At 59.7% G+C, this 17,500-nt stretch overlaps 1 non-coding gene across 1 annotated transcript; it reads left to right on the top strand.

The window, feature by feature from the left end:
* The first annotated feature begins 13,187 nt into the window (after positions 1-13,187).
* LOC131867329 (5S ribosomal RNA) lies at positions 13,188-13,306 on the top strand. The gene has a single exon (XR_009365888.1). It is a non-coding gene; the product is annotated as a 5S ribosomal RNA (ribosomal RNA).
* Positions 13,307-17,500: the final 4,194 nt, after the last annotated feature.

Raw genomic sequence — 17,500 nt, 5'->3', positions numbered from 1 at the left:
CGATGCTCGCGACAGTCATGCCGTGAGACTGTGCACCGTGCACGCGACCGAGTAAGGCCACTCAGAGACATCCATTTCCCAGGCATATGCCCCCTACGCACTTTTGGTGGTGCACCCCGCACGAACAATCCCGCCTCGACCAGCCTGAACAATTCCCCTCTCGAAGGAAGGCCTCGGCCTTAATCGTCCACGACAAACAGCTCGACGAGGCATGAAGCACCCACGGGAGCCGGAGCATGACGATGCAGAGTCTCGGTTCACAGGAGCCTGGGAAGAACATCCCGTACGGAACCCTTTACCCGAAAACATCCGAACCGCACATGCTCGCGACAGTCCTGCCGTTAGAGAATGCACCGTGCACGCGACCGAGTAAGGCCACTCAGAGACATCCATTTCCCAGGTATATGCCCCCTACGCACTTTTGGTGGCGCAACTCGCACGAACAGTCCCACCTCGACCCCGTAAACAAGCTTTTTTGCCTCGAAGAGTTCGTCGGAGACGAAGAAGCAACCTTCAGTGCAAACGTAGCACTCTTTTGTGCAACCGCCCAAACAACGCCCCCTCTACCCTCTGTCGAAACACTCGGCATTGCTGCTCCCTAAGGTGAGCTTCTCCTCATAGGCAATTCCGCTCTTATCCGGTCACGTTTGTGTGCCCGAATTTCGCAAGGCAACCTCCATGGGACATGGAAAAGACTCGAGAAGAGAGCTCGCTCACGGGAGAGAGAAGCCAAGGAGACCACGAGAGTGCTGAGAGTGGGACAGCGCTGAATAGGCGGGAGAAGCCTGCGCGTATAAACGGAGATATATATCCAATTGCAACGAAGGAACGTGCCAAAGATCGAGAACAATGGCAGAAATGCTAGTAACGTGCACTTCGGGACCAACGCATCACCGGAAGACAACCGCCAAACATCGAAAGAGTCGCGATGCTCCGCAACCTACGTGCAAAGCGGTCGCACACCGGGTAAGGGAGTGAGAGCCCCAAACATAGCTGGGCGAGGCGCTCACTCCGCTCTTTAATATCTCGTTAATACCGCCAAGGAAATGGCACAAGCACACACACACAAGCATCCTCGGAAGAGGACAGTTCGAGTGACAGGTCAAATCCAAGAGTTCCGAAGACTACCTCCAGGAACAATCGGGAACAAGACCGATTACAAGTCGTCGAGTCTGTTACTGGGCGAACACGAGATGCGCACAGGAAATCGATCAGCCCTCACAATGGCCCAAGGCCAGAGATCGGACTGCTACGATTTACCCCAACAATCATCGTGCCACTCTTCGCAGAGAGGTGATAGACGCCAACGAGCCCGCGCATAGCAATCGAGGTGTAAAAAGGGCGTTGAAGGCAGGAAGCCTGGACGAAAGAGGCTACGAGGTCACCTCGAAGCGGTCTAAGAATCGGGCGCACTTGGGGCGACTACCAGTGCCAACCCCTTATCCCGCGGTGCGTCCGACACACAGAAATTTCCAAGGCGGCCAAGGAGCCTCCCCGCATAGCAATCGGGGTGTGAGGTTACGGATGCAGCATTGATAGCAATCGAGGTGTGAGGCGAAGGATGCAGAAGTGAGAGCCGAGGGATGTAGCAGAGATAGCAATCGGGGTGTGTGATGCAGAAGAGATAGCAATCGAGGTGTGCGGTGGGAAGGGCCCAGCAGCCAGAATGCATGAAGCGACGGATGAAGCAGTGATGACAACCGGGCTGTGAGGAGAGGAGGGATGCAGCCAAGAAAGCAATCAGGGCTCGAGGCAAGGGATGCATCAAGGATAGCAATCATGTTGTGAGGCGAGATTCCAAAGGCTAAACGTGAGAGGCTGCAGGGTCGACTCAGAGAGGTCTATGCATGTGAGAGGCTGAAAGCAAGGTCGACTCGGAGCGGTCTATGCATCGGGCGCGCTTGGGGCGACTACCAGTGCCAACCCCTTATCCCGCGACGCGTCCGACAAAGAGAACGTTCCAAGGCGGCAGAGGAGGTTACCAGCCGAAGGATGCAGTAGCAATAACAGGTATAGTTCCGCGGCGGCCGAGAAGACTCACCGCATAGGAATCGGGATGCGAGGCGAGGGATGCGGCGGGAAGGCCCCGACGGCTAAACGGAAGAGGCTGCAGGGCCGCCTCGGAATGGTCCAAGCATCGGATGCGATTGGGACGACTACCAGTGCCAACCCCTTATCCCGCGATGCGTCCGATACACAGATAGTTCCAAGGCGGCCGAGGAGCCTCACCGCATATCAATCGGGGTGCGAGGCGAGGGATGGGGCGGGAAGGCCCCAACGGCTAGACGGAAGAGGCTTCAGGGCCACCTCGGAATGGTCCAAGCATCGGACGCGCTTGGGGCGACTGCCAGTGCCAACCCCTTATCCCGCGATGCGTCCGATACACAGATGGTTCCAAGGCGGCCGAGGAGCCTCACCGCATAGCAATCGGGGGTGCGAGGCGAGGGATGGGGCGGGAAGGCCCCAACGGCTAGACGGAAGAGGCTTCAGGGCCGCCTAGGAATGGTCCAAGCATCGGACACGCTTGGGGCGACTACCAGTGACAGCCCCCTATCCCGCGATGCGTCCGATACGAAGATGGTTCCAAGGCGGCCGAGGAGCCTCACCGCATAGCAATCGGGGTGCGAGGTGGGGGATGCGGCGAGATGGCCCCAACGGCTAGACGGAAGAGGCCACAGGGCCGCGTCGGAATAGTCCAAGCATCGGACGCGCTTGGGGCGACTACCAGTGACAACCCCTTATCCCGCGATGCGTCCGATACGAAGATAGTTCCAAGGCGGCCGAGGAGCCTCACCGCATAGCAATCGGGGTGCGAGGTGGGGGATGCGGCGAGATGGCCCCAACGGCTAGACGGAAGAGGCTGCAGGGCCGCCTCGGAATAGTCCAAGCATCGGACGCGCTTGGGGCCACTACCAGTGACAACCCCTTATCCCGCAATGCGTCCGATACGAAGATAGTTCCAAGGCGGCCGAAGAGCCTCACCGCATAGCAATCGGGGTGCGAGGTGGGGGATGCGGCGAGATGGCCCCAACGGCTAGACGGAAGAGGCCACAGGGCCGCCTCGGAATAGTCCAAGCATCGGACGCGCTTGGGGCGACTACCAGTGACAACCCCTTATCCCGCGATGCGTCCGATACGAAGATAGTTCCCAGGCGGCCGAGGAGCCTCACCGCATAGCAATCGGGGTGCGAGGCGAGGGATGCGGCGAGATGGCCCCAAAGGCTAGACGGAAGAGGCTGCAGGGCTGCCTCGGAATAGTCCAAGCATCGGACGCGCTTGGGGCGACTACCACTGCCAACCCCTTATCCCGCGATGCGTCCGATACACAGATAGTTCCGAGGCGGCCGAGGAGGTGGGGGATGCAGCGAGATGGCCCCAACGGCTAGACGGAAGAGGCTGCAGGGCCGCCTCGGAATAGTCCAAGCATCGGACGCGCTTGGGGCGACTACCAGTGACAACCCCTTATCCCGCGATGCGTCCGATACACAGATAGTTCCGAGGCGGCCAAGGAGCCTCACCGCATAGCAATCGTGGTGCGAGGTGGGGGATGCGGCGAGATGGCCCCAACGGCTAGACGGAAGAGGCTGCAGGGCCGCCTCGGAATGGTCCAAGCATCGGATGCGCTTGGGGCGACTACCACTGCCAACCCCTTATCCCGCGATGCGTCCGATACACAGATAGTTCCAAGGCGGCCGAGGAGCCTCACAGCATAGCAATCGGGGTGCGAGGCGAGGGATGCGGCGAGAAAGCCCCAACGGCTAGAGGGAAGAGGCTTCAGGTCCGCCTCGGAATGGTCCAAGCATCGGACGCGCTTGGGGCGACTACCAGTGACAACCCCTTATCCCGCGACGCGTCCGATACACAGATAGTTCCAAGGCGGCCGAGGAGCCTCACCGCATAGCAATCGGGGTGCGAGGCGAGGGATGCGGCGAGAAGGACCCAACGGCTACACGGAAGAGGCTTCGGGGCCGCCTCGGAATGGTCCAAGCATCGGACGCGCTTGGGGCGACTACCAGTGACAACCCCTTATCCCGCGACGCGTCCGATACACAGATAGTTCCAAGGCGGCCGAGGAGCCTCACCGCATAGCAATCGGGGTGCGAGGCGAGGGATGCGGCGAGAAGGACCCAACGGCTACACGGAAGAGGCTTCGGGGCCGCCTCGGAATGGTCCAAGCATCGGACGCGCTTGGGGCGACTACCAGTGACAACCCCTTATCCCGCGACGCGTCCGATACACAGATAGTTCCAAGGCGGCCGAGGAGCCTCACCGCATAGCAATCGGGGTGCGAGGCGAGGGATGCGGCGAGAAGGACCCAACGGCTAGACGGAAGAGGCTTCGGGTCCGCCTCGGAATGGTCCAAGCATCGGACGCGCTTGGGGCGACTACCAGTGACAACCCCTTATCCCGCGACGCGTCCGATACACAGATAGTTCCAAGGCGGCCGAGGAGCCTCACCGCATAGCAATCGGGGTGCGAGGCGAGGGATGCGGCGAGAAGGACCCAACGGCTAGACGGAAGAGGCTTCGGGTCCGCCTCGGAATGGTCCAAGCATCGGACGCGCTTGGGGCGACTACCAGTGACAACCCCTTATCCCGCGACGCGTCCGATACACAGATAGTTCCAAGGCGGCCGAGGAGCCTCACCGCATAGCAATCGGGGTGCGAGGCGAGGGATGCGGCGAGAAGGACCCAACGGCTAGACGGAAGAGGCTTCGGGTCCGCCTCGGAATGGTCCAAGCATCGGACGCGCTTGGGGCGACTACCAGTGACAACCCCTTATCCCGCGACGCGTCCGATACACAGATAGTTCCGAGGCGGCCGAGGAGCCTCACCGCATAGCAATCGGGGTGCGAGGCGAAGGATGCGGCGAGAAGGACCCAACGGCTAGACGGAAGAGGCTTCGGGTCCGCCTCGGAATGGTCTAAGCATCGGACGCGCTTGGGGCGACTACCAGTGACAACCCCTTATCCCGCGACGCGTCCGATACACAGATAGTTCCAAGGCGGCCGAGGAGCCTCACCGCATAGCAATCGGGGTGCGAGGCGAGGGATGCGGCGAGAAGGACCCAACGGCTAGACGGAAGAGGCTTCAGGGCCGCCTCGGAATGGTCCAAGCATCGAACGCGCTTGGGGCGACTACCAGTGACAACCCCTTATCCCGCGACGCGTCCGATACACAGATAGTTCCGAGGCGGCCGAGGAGCCTCACCGCATAGCAATCGGGGTGCGAGGCGAGGGATGCGGCGAGAAGGACCCAACGGCTAGACGGAAGAGGCTTCAGGGCCGCCTCGGAATGGTCCAAGCATCGGACGCGCTTGGGGCGACTACCAGTGACAACCCCTTATCCCGCGACGCGTCCGATACACAGATAGTTCCGAGGCGGCCGAGGAGCCTCACCGCATAGCAATCGGGGTGCGAGGCGAGGGATGCGGCGAGAAGGACCCAACGGCTAGACGGAAGAGGCTTCAGGGCCGCCTCGGAATGGTCCAAGCATCGGACGCGCTTGGGGCGACTACCAATGACAACCCCTTATCCCGCGACGCGTCCGATACACAGATAGTTCCGAGGCGGCCGAGGAGCCTCACCGCATAGCAATCGGGGTGCGAGGCGAGGGATGCGGCGAGAAGGACCCAACGGCTAGACGGAAGAGGCTTCAGGGCCGCCTCGGAATGGTCCAAGCATCGGACGCGCTTGGGGCGACTACCAGTGACAACCCCTTATCCCGCGACGCGTCCGATACACAGATAGTTCCGAGGCGGCCGAGGAGCCTCACCGCATAGCAATCGGGGTGCGAGGCGAGGGATGCGGCGAGAAGGACCCAACGGCTAGACGGAAGAGGCTTCAGGGCCGCCTCGGAATGGTCCAAGCATCGGACGCGCTTGGGGCGACTACCGTTGCCAACCCCTTATCCCGCGATGCGTCTGATACACAGATAGTTCCGAGGCGGCCGAGGAGCCTCACCGCATAGCAATCGGGTTGCGAGGCAGATTATTGGGAAGGGAACCCCCTGGGATGCGGCTCAAGCAGTGCCCAAAGGGACTGGAATGCGGAATCACATCGAGAGACCCAAATGCTATACGAGGGCTCAAATCGAATTATCGATTTGGCCACGACATGGACGCATCGGAACGACTACCTTTGCCGAACCACTCGCAATTGCATCCATACCGAAACCAATAGACATTTCCGTTAGAGCCCTCGCATAGCATTCGGGAATCTCGCATGCCCCTCTAAATCGACCAATGCTGGCGCTCAATGAAAATCCGAGCGCTACCACCGTTCGAGCGCCAGCATTGGTCGAGTTAGAGGGGCACGGGGGAGAATGCTCCAGTCAACACCTCCCCTATATAAGTTATTTGTCCGATTCTCGCACAACCGTAGTCTGCCTCGTCGAATCAAACAACGGTCCCAGATTCCGACTTCCGTTCCGTAGAGACCCAAAAGCTAGATGGAGGCTCGCAAGAAAGAGAGTCGGCGCATAGCAATCGGGTTTCTCGAACGTTTAGGGACCGAGCTCACTTGCGGATAGGGCAAAATCCGCCAAGCAACCCAAAAGCTAGACGGGGGCTCGAATCGAATCGCCTAGGCGGCCACAACAACGACGTGTTGGATCGACTACCAGTGCCAAACCATTCAGCAAGACTAGTCTGTGTCGAGGCCGGATAGAGATTCTCAGAGAGCGCCCGCATAGCATTTAGGAGACCTGCCGCGTCCCTCACACTCGACAAATGGTGGTGCACGTTTATAAATCCGAGCGATCCCAACCCTTTCAAGCACCAACATCGGTCGAGATAGAGGGGCACGGAGGGGGCTGCGTGAGACAACACAGTCCCCTATATAAGTTATTTGTCCGATTCTCACACATCCGAAGAATGGTCATCAAATCGGACAACAGCCCAAACTTCCGACTTCCGTCCCAGAAAGCCCAAGAGCTATCTAAAACGTTCATGGCCGGAACTCGATCGCGGCTATACCAGTCCGCCAAGCAACCCAAAAGCTAGACTGGAGCTCTAGTCGAATCACCTCTGTGGCCATTGCAAGGACGTGTTGGAGCGACTACCATTGCCGAACCATTCCGCAGGTCGAGTCCATACCAAGGCCGCATAGAGATTCACGATGAGCTCCTGCATAGCAATCAGGAGACTTGCCGTGTCCATCACAATCGATAAATCCTGGTGCAAGATTTTTGCATCCGAGCGCTCCAACCAGTCGAGCACCAGCATCAATCGACATAAACGGGCACGGGGGGAGGATGCTCGAGAACACTACCTCCCCTATATAAGTTATTTGTCCGATTCTCAAGCAGCCGAAGTCTGGTCATCGAATCGGGTCAAAGACCACAACTTCCGACTTTACCCACAATGCAAGTCATCGAATCGAACATCGGCCCCCGAGTCGGACTCCATGCGTATGTCAGGTCATCGGACCCAAATTCCGCCTTCCTGCGCATGGCGGGCCATCAATATCAACTCGGTCATCGGACCCAAACTCCGCCTTTTTGCGTATGGCACGCCTTCAAATCGGTCATCGGACCCAAATTCCGCCTTCCTGTGCATGGCGGGCCATCAACATCAACTCGGTCATCGGACCCAAATTCCGCCTTTCTGCGCATGGCACGCCATCAACTCGGTCATCGGACCCAAATTCCGCCTTCCTGCGCATGGCAGGTCATCGGACACAAATTCAGACCTCGCCAATATGCCTACGTATCGAATCGGTCATCGGACCCAACTTCCGACTTCATCCATACTGTAGGGTCTTTGAGGTTGGCGCGGTGCGCTCAACCCAGGGAGTCGACCCATCGAAGCATACACCTCCCCTATATAAGCTATTTGTCCGATTCCCACACCTGTGTAGTTTGCACCTCTGACCAGGACATCGACCCCAACTTCCGAACTCGACTGCAACGACGGCACCAGCGCCTTGGTGCGCACCTTGCGACGCACAGTCCCAACATTCGCCTTCCTGCACATGGCAGGTCATCGGACCCAAATTCCGACCTCGCGAGTATGCCTACATATCGAATCGGTCATCGGACCCAACTTCCGACTTCATCCATACCGTAGGGTCTTTGAGGTTGGCGCGGTGCGCTCAACCCGGGGAGTCGACCCAACGAAGCATACACCTCCCCTATATAAGCTATTTGTCCGATTCCCACACCTGTGTAGTTTGCACCTCCGATCAAGACATCGACCCCAACTTCCGAACTCGCCTCCAACGACCGAACCAGCGCCTTGGTGCGCACCTTGCAACGCACAGTGCCAACATTCGCCTTCCTGCACGTGGCAGGTCATCGGACCCAAATTCCGACCTCGCGAGTATGCCTACATATCGAATCGGTCATCGGACCCAACTTCCGACTTCATCCATACCGTAGGGTCTTTGAGGTTGGCGCGGTGCGCTCAACCCGGGGAGTCGACCCAACGAAGCATACACCTCCCCTATATAAGCTATTTGTCCGATTCCCACACCTGTGTAGCTTGCACCTCCGATCAGGACATCGACCCCAACTTCCGAACTCGACTAAAAAGACCGCACCAGCGCCTTGGTGTGCACCTTGCAACGCACAGTGTCAACATTCGCCTTCCTGCACATGGCAGGTCATCGGACCCAAATTCCGACCTCATGAGCATACCTACTAATCGAATTGGTCATCGGACCCAACTTCCGACTTCATCCATACCGTAGGGTCTTTGAGGTTGGCGCGGTGCGCTCAACCTGGGGAGTCGACCCATCGAAGCATACACCTCCCCTATATAAGCTATTTGTCCGATTCCGACACCTGTGTAGTTTGCACCTCCGCTCAGGACATCGACCCCAACTTCCGAACTCGCCTGCAACGACCGAACCAGCGCCTTGGTGCGCACCAAAAGTGCGCACTTTTGAAGGGCACTTTTGTGCGCTCCAAAGGTGCGCACTTTTGGAGGGCACTTTTCTGCGCTCCAAAGGTGCGCACTTTTGGAGGGCACTTTTTGGAGGGCACTTTTCTGCGCTCCAAAGGTGCGCACTTTTGGAGGGCACTTTTTGGAGGGCACTTTTCTGCGCTCCAAAGGTGCGCACTTTTGGAGGGCACTTTTTGGAGGGCACTTTTCTGCGCTCCAAAGGTGCGCACTTTTGGAGGGCACTTTTTGGAGGGCACTTTTCTGCGCTCCAAAGGTGCGCACTTTTGGAGGGCACTTTTTGGAGGGCACTTTTCTGCGCTCCAAAGGTGCGCACTTTTGGAGGGCACTTTTCTGCGCTCCAAAGGTGCGCACTTTTGGAGGGCACTTTTTGGAGGGCACTTTTCTGCGCTCCAAAGGTGCGCACTTTTGGAGGGCACTTTTTGGAGGGCACTTTTCTGCGCTCCAAAGGTGCGCACTTTTGGAGGGCACTTTTTGGAGGGCACTTTTCTGCGCTCCAAAGGTGCGCACTTTTGGAGGGCACTTTTGTGCACTCCAAAGGTGCGCACTTTTGGAGGGCACTTTTCCTGTGCTCCAAAGGTGCACACCTAGGTGAGCACCTTCGACCACACCTTGTAGCACACCAAACTCTGACTTTCGACTTCATCCGCAATGCAGGGTCTTTGAGGTTGGCGCAATGCGCACAACCAGGGGAGTCGACCCATCAAACCCAACACCTCCCCTATATAAGCTATTTGTCTGATTCTCATACATGCGTAGCCTGCAGGAGCAATTAGGACATCGACCCCAACTTTCGGCTTCTAAACGAAAACAAGGTCTTTGAGGTTGGTGTAATGCGAACAACTAGGGGAGTCAACCCATCAAACCCAACACCTCCCCTATATAAGCTATTTGTCTGATTCTCATACATGTGTAGTCTACAGGAGCAATTAGGACATCGACCCCAACTTTTGACTTCTTAACGAAAACAAGGTCTTTGAGGTTGACGTAATGCGCACAACCAGGGGAGTCGACCCATCAAACCCAACACCTCCCCTATATAAGCTATTTGTCCGATTCTCATACATGTGTAGCCTGCAGGAGCCATTAGGACATTGACCCCAACTTTTGACTTCTTAACGAAAACAAGGTCTTTGAGGTTGGCGTAATGCGCACAACCAAGGGAGTTGACCCATCAAACCCAACACCTCCCCTATATAAGCTATTTGTCTGATTCTCATACATGTGTAGCCTGCAACAACGATTAGGACATCCACCCCAACTTCTGAATTCGTCTGCGTTGACCGCACCAAAGGTGCACGCCTTGGTGCTCACCAAAATCCGACTTCCGACTTCTTCTGCTATGCGGGGTCTTTGAGGTTGGCGCAGTGCGCACAACCAGGGGAGTCAACCCACCGAATGCAACACCTCCCCTATATAAGCTATTTGTCTGATTCTCATACATGCGTAGACTGCAGCAATGATTAGGACATCCACCCCAACTTTTGACTTCTTAAACAAGACAGGGTCTTTGAAGTTGGTGCAGTGCACACAACCAGGGGAGTCGACCCATCAAACGCAACACCTCCCCTATATAAAGCTATTTGTCCGATTCTCATACGTGTAGTCTGCAGCAGCGATTAGGACATCGACCCCAACTTCCGAATTCGTTTGCATTGACCGCACCAAAGGTGCACGCCTTGGTGTGCACCCTGGAGTGCACTTTGGTGCTCACCTCGGTGCACACTTTGGTGTGCACCTCGGTGTGCACCAAAGGTGCGCACCTTGGAGCGCACCAAAGGTGTACACTTTGGAGCGCACCACATAGGGTCTTTGAGAGGTTGGCGCAGTGCGCACACCAAGGTGGGTGTTGAGGTGCGTGCCGAGGTGGGTGGGTGCTAGGGTGCGCTCCATGGTGGGTGCCAGGGTGGGTGCGTGCTAGGGTGGATTCCAAAGAGGGTCATAGGGTGGGTGCCAAGGTGGGTTGGTGATATAGTGGGTTCAAAGGTGGGTACTAGGGTGGGTTCCAAGGTGGGTCACAAGTTGGGTGCCAGGATGCGTGGGTGTTAGGTTGGGTGCCAAGGTGGGCTCCTGCGTGGGTGGGTGCTAGGGTGGGTTTCAAGGTGGACGCGAGGGCGGGTGCCAAGGTGGGTAACAAGTTGGGTGTTAGGATGGGTGAGTGCTAGAGTGGGTGCCAAGGTGGGTGGGTGCTAAGGTGGATGCCAAGGTGGTTCACAGGGTGGGTGGGTTCTAGGGTGAGTTCCAAGGTGGGTCACAGGTTCAGTGCTAGGGTGGGTGTCAAGGCGGGTGTCGAGGTGCCTGGGTGCTAGGGTGTGGATGCCAATGTGGGTCATAGGGTGGGTACTAGGGTGGGCTGCAATGTGGGTGCCAAGGTGGGTAACATGCTCGGTGGGTTCTAAATTGGGTGCCAGGGTGGGTGTGCACCCACCTTGCCCGAGGTGGGTGCCAAGGTGCCAGTGTGGGTGGGTGCTAAGGTGGATGCCAAGGTGGGTGAGAAGGTGGGTGATAGGTTGAGTGGTAGGATGGGTGGGTGCCAAGATGGGTCACAGGGTGGGTGCAAGGGTGGGTAGGTGCTAGGGTTGGTGTCAGGGTGGGTGGGTGCTAGGTTGGGTTCCAAGGTGGGTGCGAGGGTGAGTGTCAAGGTGGGTCACAGGTTAGGTGCTAGGATGGGTGAGTGCTAGGGTGCAAAGGTGCCAGGGTGGGTGCTAGGATGGGTCGATGCTAGGGTGAGTGGCAAGGTGGGTCCACAAGTGTCAAGGTGGGTGCCGAGGTGGGTGCCAAGTCGGCGACTGCTATGGTGGATGCCAAGGTGGGTCACGGGGTGGGTGCCAAGTTGCTAGGTTGGGTTCCAAGGTGGGTGCCAACGTGGGTGCTAGGGTGCGTGGGTTAAAGGGTGTGTCACAACGTGGGTGCCAGGATGGGTGCGCACCCACACTGGCCAAGACGGGTGCGGGTGCAAGGTTGGGTTCCAAGCCCGGTCACAGGCTGGGTGCTAGGATGGGTGGGTGCCAAGGTGGGCACCAGGGTGGGTGCACCCACCCTGGCCAAGGTGGGTCACGGGGTGGGTCCTAGGGTGGGTAACGGGGTGGGTACTAAGGTGCGTGCCAAGGTGGGTCATAGGGTGGGTGCCAAGGTGGGCACCAGGGTGGGTGTGCACCAACCCTAGCCAGGGTAGGTCACGGGGTGGTTGTCGGGGTGGGCGTCAAGGAGCCAAGGTGGGTGGCAAGTAGCCAAGTTGCGTGCCAAGGTGGGTGTCGGGGTGGGTGCCAAGGATCCAAGGTGGGTGCCAAGGAACCAAGGTGGGTGTCTGGGTGGGTGCCGAGGTGGGAGCCAGGGTGGGTCCCAAGGTGAGTGCAAAGGTGGGTGCCAGGGTCAAGGTGAGTGCCAATGTGGGTTCCAAGGTGCCAGGGTCAGGGTGAGTGCCAATGTGGGTTCAAAGGTGCTAAGTTGGGTGCGAGGTTGGGTGCGAGGGTGGGTGGGTGCCAAGGTGTGCTAGGTGGAAGCCCGGGTGGGTCGGCATCCCATGGGTGTCGAGTTGGGTGCCTGATGGGTGCTTCTTGTCAAGTTTTAGTCGTCGGGACTCATTTCGAGCCTTAGAGGTCGTTTCTTGTCCGGTTGCCCTGTCTTCGACCTGGGAACCCAATTTTGGTCCTCGGGTCCCATTTTTTTTTGTCTCGCATCCCACTTTTGGCCTGTGGCCTTTTCGGGGTCGATTCTCGTTTTGGGCATCAGAGCATGTTTCTTCTCCTAAAACCCAATATTTGTTTATTAAGTCTCGGAACACATTTTTGTTCTCGTGGACCCATCATGGGTCTTGGAACGCATTTGTGGTCCTTGGGTCCCATTTTGCATCCCGAAACTTGTGTTTTGGTGCTTGATCCCTATTTTGGGTGCCCACCTTGCACCAAGTGCGCACCCGGGGCAAACCGAGCGCCTTGGTGCACCGGGGCAAGATCGAGCGTGCACCCGAGGCGCCCCGAACATGCACCAAGGTGCACTCGGCCCACATGTGAGCGCAGGTCGTTGCGCCCGAGGTGGTGTGTGGGCACCGCGTTGCAGACGGGACACTGCACGCACACGACGCCCCCTCCAGGTGCACGCACGTAGGCCGGGCCGGGTGCACACCCGACGCCCTAGCAAGGTGCGCGCACCCGGGCAGGGCTCACACTTGGCGAACGGGGCGCACTTCGCGAGGGAGGGTGTGCACCTCGACGGGGGTGGGTGGCCGGGGTGGATTCGCACGTGGGTCGCGGTTTGCTAAGTACACACTGCGACAAGCTCATAACGGGTGCGATCATACCAGCGTTAGTGCACCGGATCCCATCAGAACTCCGCAGTTAAGCGCGCTTGGGCCGGAGTAGTACTGGGATGGGTGACCTCCCGGGAAGTCCCGGTGTTGCACCCTTTTTTAGTTTTTCGCCGGGCGTCGCAATGCTATTTGAATAAACCTTTTGCCCGTTTGCGTTCTCGTCGGGGCCGGGCCGGGCCGGGGTGCGCTGCCCGCACTACCGCGCGCGCGGGGGCGACACCGAGCGCGCACCCGAGGCGCCCCGAGCACACAGGCCACGGTGCAACCCGGGCGTTGTGCGCGCACCCCGGTGCGCCCGAGGTGCTGCGCGCGCACCCAGGTGAAATCGGTGTGCACCTCGGCCAGTGCGCGCTCGGTCGAGTCGCGCACGTTGGCCAAGGTGCACGGTGATGTTTCTTACTCTAAGGTTCCGCACCAGACGCCCGGGACAGGTGAGCGAAGCTGGGCGGGGCCGGGTGCGCGGCCGGGGCAGGTGCACGCAGCTGGAGAGAGCTTTGGAGCACACTTCGGAGCGCACCAATGATGCGCTCCATTCAAAAGTTTCCTGAAAAGGCAAAAAAAGTTGAGATTATAGAATTTCCCACTTGAGAGATTGTAAAAAAAAAAAATTTAAAATGAAGGAAACGCGGGTGCCAAGGTGTGCGCAGCCCAGCCAAGGTGTGCGCACCAAGGCGCCCACCCTGGCGAAGGTGCACGCAAGGTGCGCACCCGAGGCAAACCGGACAATTAACCCAACTTTCGACTTCGCGCGCACCTTGGAGCGCACTTCGGAGCGCTCCTTGGTGCGCACCAATCTTGGGCACCTCGGAGTGCACCATGGCGCCCACCAAGGTGCGCACCCGGGGCAAACCGAGCTCCGACTTCGTGCGCACCTTGGAGCGCACGAAAGGTGCGCACCATGGCGCCCACCAAGGTGCGCAGCCCAGCCAAGGCGTGCGCATCAAGGTGCGCACCCTGGCGAAGGTGCGCACCCGGGGCAAACCGAGCTCCGACTTCGTGCGCACCTTGGAGCGCACAAAAGGTGCGCAACCCAGCCAAGGTGTGCGCACCCCGGTCAAACCGAGCTCCGAATCGTGCGCACCAGAGGTGCACGCCATCGTGCGCACCTTGGAGCACACTTCGGAGCCCTCCTTGGTGCGCGCCGATGTTGCGCACCTCGGAGCGCACCCGGGGAAAACAATGCAATTAACCCGACTTTCGACTTCGTGGGCACCTCGGAGCGCTCTCGGGTTCGCACCTCGGAGCACACCGAGGTGCGCACCTTTGATGCGCTGCCTTCACCAATTTCCAGAAAAGGCAAGAAAACATTGAGAAGGTGTGCGCACCGAGGTGCCCACCCTGGCGAAGGTGCACGCGAGGTGCGCACCCGGGGCAAACCGGGCTCCGACTTCGTGCACGCCGCACCTTGGAGCACACTTCGGAGCGCTCCTTGGTGCGCACCAGGGCGCGCAACCCAGCCGAGGTGCCCACCCCGGCGAAGGTGCACGCGAGGTGCGCACCCGGGGCAAACCGGGCTCCGACTTCGTGCACGCCATGGTGCCCACCGCGGCGAAGGTGCACGCGAGGTGCGCACCCGGGGCAAACCGGGCTCCGACTTCGTGCACGCCGCACCTTGGAGCACACTTCGGAGCGCTCCTTGGTGCGCACCATGGTGCCCACCAGGGCGCGCAACCCCGCCGAAGGTGCACGCGAGGTGCGCACCCGGGGCAAACCGGGCTCCGACTTCGTGCACGCCGCACCTTGGAGCACACTTCGGAGCGCTCCTTGGTGCGCACCATGGTGCCCACCAGGGCGCGCAACCCCGCCGAAGGTGCACGCGAGGTGCGCACCCGGGGCAAACCGGGCTCCGACTTCGTGCACGCCATGGTGCGCACCGCGGCGAAGGTGCGCACCCGGGGCAAACCGGGCTCCGACTTCGTGCACGCCGCACCTTGGAGCACACTTCGGAGCGCTCCTTGGTGCGCACCAGGGCGCGCAACCCAGCCGAGGTGCCCACCCCGGCGAAGGTGCACGCGAGGTGCGTACCCGGGGCAAACCGGGCTCCGACTTCGTGCACGCCGCACCTTGGAGCACACTTCGGAGCGCTCCTTGGTGCGCACCATGGTGCCCACCAGGCCGCGCAACCCAGCCAAGGTGTGCGCACCAAGGTGCACGCGAGGTGCGCACCCGGGGCAAACCGGGGTCCGACTTCGTGCACGCCGCACCTTGGAGCACACATCGGGGCGCTCCCGGGTTCGCACCGGCGTTGCGCACCGTGGTGGGCACCTCGGAGCACACCAAGGTGGGCAGCGAGGTGCGCACCTTTGATGCGATGCCTTCACTAATTTCCATAAAAGGCAAAAAAAAAACGAGATTTTAAAATTTCCGTTTTGAAAGATAGTGAGAAAAAGGGAATGCTGGTGCCATCTTGAGCCCGCCCTGGTGCGCAGCCCAGCCAAGGTGTGCGCACCAAGGTGCCCACCCTGGCGAAGGTGCGCGCCCGGGCAATTAACCCAACTTCCAACTTCGCGCGCGCCAGGGTGGGAGCGCACCCAACAACCGGGCCTGGGAAGAGCCAATGCGAGAAACCCCACCAAACGCTCTGACAAAAAAAGAGGGGGCGCTCCAGTAACCCCGCTTCGGAGCGCACCCTGGGCAAACCCAGCCAAGGTGCCCACCCCGGCCAAGGTGCAGGCGAGGTGCGCACCCGGGGCAAACCGGGCTCCGACAACGTGCACGCCGCACCTTGGAGCACACTTCGTAGCGCTCCCGGGTGCGCACCTCAGAGCACACCAAGGTGGGCAGCGAGGTGCGCACCTTTGATGCGCTGCCTTCACTAATTTCCAGAAAAGGCAAAAAAAAAAGGAGATTTTAAAATTTCCGTTTTGAAAGATAGTGAAAAAAACGGAACGCGCGTGCCATCTTGAGCCCGCCCTGGTGCGCAGCCCAGGTAAGGTGCCCACCCTGGCAAAGGTGCGCACCCGGGCAATTAACCCTACTTCCGACTTCGTGCGCGCCAGGGTGGCAACCGGGCCTCGGAAGAGCCAATGCGAGAAACCCCACCAAACGCTCCGACAAAAAAAGAGGCGGCGCTCCAATAACCCCGCTTCGGAGCGCAGCCGGGGCAAACCCAGCCAAGGTGCCCACCCCGACGAAGGTGCACGCGAGGTGCGCACCCGGGGCAAACCGGGCTCCGACAACGTGCACGCAGCACCTTGGAGCACACTTCGAAGCACTCCCGGGTGCCCACCGGCGTTGCGCACCGTGGTGGGCAGCGAGGTGCGCACCTTTGATGCGCTGCCTTCACTAATTTCCAGAAAAAGGCAAAAAAAAATGAGATTTTAAAATTTCCGTTTTGAAAGATAGTGAAAAAAAAGGAACGCGGGTGCCATCTTGAGCCCGCCCTGGTGCGCAGCCCAGGCAAGGCATGCGCACCAAGGTGCCCACCCGAGGTGCACACCCGGGGCAAACCGGGCTCCGACTTCGTGCAGGCCGCATCTTGGAGCACACTTCGGAGCGCTCCTTGGTGCGCACCATGGTGCCCACCAGGGCGCGCAACCCAGCCAAGGTCTGCACACCAAGGTGCCCACCCCGGCGAAGGTGCACGCGAGGTGCGCACCCGGGGCAAACCGGGCTCCGACTTCGTGCACGCCATGGTGCCCACCGCGGCGAAGGTGCACGCGAGGTGCGCACCCGGGGCAAACCGGGCTCCGACTTCGTGCACGCCGCACCTTGGAGCACACTTCGGAGCGCTCCTTGGTGCGCACCATGGTGCCCACCAGGGCGCGCAACCCAGCCAAGGTGTGCGCACCAAGGTGCACGCGAGGTGCGCACCCGGGGCAAACCGGGGTCCGACTTCGTGCACGCCGCACCTTGGAGCACACATCGGAGCGCTCCCAGGTTCGCACCAGCGTTGCGCACCTTTGATGCGCTGCCTTCACTAATTTCCAGAAAAGGCAAAAAAAAACGAGATTTTAAAATTTCCGTTCTGAAAGATAGTGAAAAAAACGGAACGCGGGTGCCATCTTGAGCCCTTCCTGGTGCGCAGCCCAGGCAAGTTGTGCGCACCAAGGTGCCCACCCTGGCGGAGGTGCGCGCCCGGGGCAATCCGGGCTCCGACTTCGTGCACTGCATGGTGCCCACCAAGGCGCGCAACCCAGCCAAGGTGCCCACCGCAGCGAAGGTGCACGCGAGGTGCGCACCCGAGGTGCACACCCGGGGCAAACCGGGCTCCGACTTCGTGCACGCCGCACCTTGGAGCACACTTCAGAGCGCTCCTTGGTGCGCACCAGGGCGCGCAACCCAACCAAG

This window comes from Cryptomeria japonica, unplaced genomic scaffold (genome assembly GCF_030272615.1).
Source record: "Cryptomeria japonica unplaced genomic scaffold, Sugi_1.0 HiC_scaffold_168, whole genome shotgun sequence".
NCBI lineage: Eukaryota > Viridiplantae > Streptophyta > Pinopsida > Cupressales > Cupressaceae > Cryptomeria > Cryptomeria japonica.
The sequence above is the reverse complement of the archived record's forward strand: the minus strand, read 5'-3'. Positions and strand labels throughout refer to the sequence as shown.